We start from the raw sequence: 2,977 nt of genomic DNA, 5'->3' as shown, positions 1-2,977 counted from the left end.
TTAAAATTATCGTAACTCCCACTAAACTCCATGTATAAACACAACTTCTAGACTTATCGAGAAAAGTTTTATAATACGATAAAAAAACATTGATTTCAACTCATTTATGTCCTACTTAAGACCCTCTCTTAAGTTTCACATTATCTTAGGATTGCAAGAATCTACAAAACTCAAGACATGTATTGAATACATTCCCCTTCTAATTGAAGAAGTAGGTTTTAGATTCACTTGCTATATGTATATCATCATAATGAAACACAATCCCTAAGAAGAGCTGAATATTGCAAAACACTTTGCAACTAATCAAGCTTTGATATCTCTCTTAGATATCCAACAATTCCACTCGGAATTTATTTCGGATTTTCATGGCTCTAAGCCTTGTACTGAGTTGTGACTTAAACACTCTCATTTAAGTCATATGATCATTACTTTCCAGAAGTAACTTGAATCAAACAATTTCTTTGTAAGTTGCAAGCTCTTTACTTTCTAAAAGTAACACGAATTCATCATCTTCAACAAGTGATGACTTCAACCTCCTAGGTTTCAAAGAAACAACGTCATGTAGCCAAGAAAGACCAGTTTCTTGCGACATACAATTTTTGACACAATTCTTTTGTGGCTCTTGAATATTTTCTCCCACTCTGTCTTCTAGAAATAAACTTGTATTCTAGAAAGACAGGTTCACGAGCCACAAACCCGTTGTACTCGTGATTATTGTAAGGAAAAATGAGCATTTATTTCTTGTGAAAACTTACAAGCATGGTACCCTACCATTTCACATCTCATATGAATTGTTTTAGATTTAGTGGAAAAATTATTTAGACAATATGAGAAAATCCCCAAAAGGATCAAGTAACTCAACGTAACTTGATTAAAGTCCAAACCATATCGAATAGCGTTTGATTTCTTTATCCAACCACACATTATCCCATAATGCGTGCTAAGAGAGATTAATTTGTGATACTATATCACATTTCCTTTGGCTTATATCAAAGTTTCACTTTGATAATCCCATCACGACTAAATCGTAATTTCCGGAACTCTTTGAACTTCTTCAAAGATTTCTCTATTTACCTTATTAAGTGAAAACATTAGTGTCAACTTAAATCGTTGGTAAAAGAAAATGATCAACCTATTCTGGATCAATGATTTACAACCTCGATCTCCTTTTTAACCAAAAATCACGAGACATCTTGCTTTAAATACAAGATACGCATATACCATAAGATTAACAATCTAATTGTTCCAAGAGTACTCGATAACTCTTTGCGTTCATCATTCCAGAATTTAAGGTTTAATCTTGGGTTACCAATTTGAGTCTTGCATCATCTACATGATATATCATTCTAGTTTGGTTTAGAATATAATCACCTTGATAATGGGCTAGCCATACATCAAATCATGGTGTATAGGGTCACAAAAGTGAAACCTCTTTTGTATCTTAACAAGTTTATATTCTTATTTAGAGTTTATTCACTTAATAGTCATAATTAAGGTATAAATATAAAACCAAAACTAGATTGAGTACACAATGACTCTATCTCTCGACATCATTATTGCTAGTCGTCATATTCTAATCATCCTATGTATCAAATACAATGATGAAAACCACCACCGGTTTCTAATATTGACGAAGTAGTACTAGCAAAATTTATGTTAATCGAATAAACATTTAAAGAAGAAGGTCCCATTAGATGTCCCACAACTAACTTGTTGATTCTTCAATAATTTGGGGTAGTTTCCTTTCTAGCGTCCAACAATTAAGACAATGGAAACTTTATTGGTCGTGATTGATAGGTTTAGTATCGTTATTCTCAATACCTTTACTTTTAACATTACCTTGTATCAATTCCAATCTAATTTTACTTCTTTGAACCTCGTCCTTTTCTTAACGGTTAAGAAAATGCTCTCACTCTTTTCAATGAGTCTTTGCTTAGAGAAGCAAAATTGAATTTCATGAAGACTACTCTTCAATTCATTTGTTTAGTCTTAAAACTTTCATTGAAGTGGTTACGGTATTTTGGTCAATTTTGATTTCCAACAAATCTAGTTACCAAAATGATGTAACGTTTCAAAGTACTTAACTCAATTAAGCATATGAGAAACAATTCATTGTAAGTAGATATGTTAGTCAAGGATCAAAAACCCTTTTGATCACGAATAACTTTTATCTATACTCTTCACAAGAGATCCTTACAATGGATAATACGAGATTTTTAGAAGAAAATTCAAATTTTGTCTTTAGTTACTATGTTTTAATGGAGATTTGAACTAAAATCGAAATGATATCGTATATAATTCGAGGTAAAGAATTAGAACAATATGATTAACGGAATAATGAAAACAAAACATTTATCGTTATAATAATACTTGTAAATAATTTAACAAGTAAAGCATTTACATAGTGACCTCTACCCAACTATGATAAATGATCAAGATCCAAATTCATATTAACTTGGGCACGGTGTAGCCGATTCATCCCTTATCAATATAACTCGGTGGATTAACTCTTTAATCGATTCTACTTTTAGAACTCTTGATCGATAAAATTACATTAATATTTATCTTTAGCCCAAAACACATCCGGTTATGGTCGAGAATACTTTTGTTGAGTTCAACCCAAATTTCGAATAAATGTGTCCATGATCCAAATTCACATTAACTTGGGCACGGTGTAGCCGATTCATCTCTTATCAACATGAATTCGATGGATAGACATTTATCACCTACTTTCCCTACGTAACAAGGTTTGTACCTCGGTGTGGCCGAGCGCACTCCCTCACGAAATAGGTTTTCATGGTTTCTACTTTTTGGTAAGGCTAAGTCTCAATTGTTTGTTTTAGCAAGAGGTCATGTCAACTTATTATGTTTCACGTTTTAAGTGAACTAAAGCGGTGAACTACGATAATTATAATTGATACAGTCGATAAACTCGATTTAAAATGCATGTTTAGTTATGGCGATTTAGCGATGCATG

This window comes from Silene latifolia, chromosome X, assembly GCF_048544455.1.
Source record: "Silene latifolia isolate original U9 population chromosome X, ASM4854445v1, whole genome shotgun sequence".
Taxonomy (NCBI): domain Eukaryota; kingdom Viridiplantae; phylum Streptophyta; class Magnoliopsida; order Caryophyllales; family Caryophyllaceae; genus Silene; species Silene latifolia.
The sequence above is the reverse complement of the archived record's forward strand: the minus strand, read 5'-3'. Positions refer to the sequence as shown.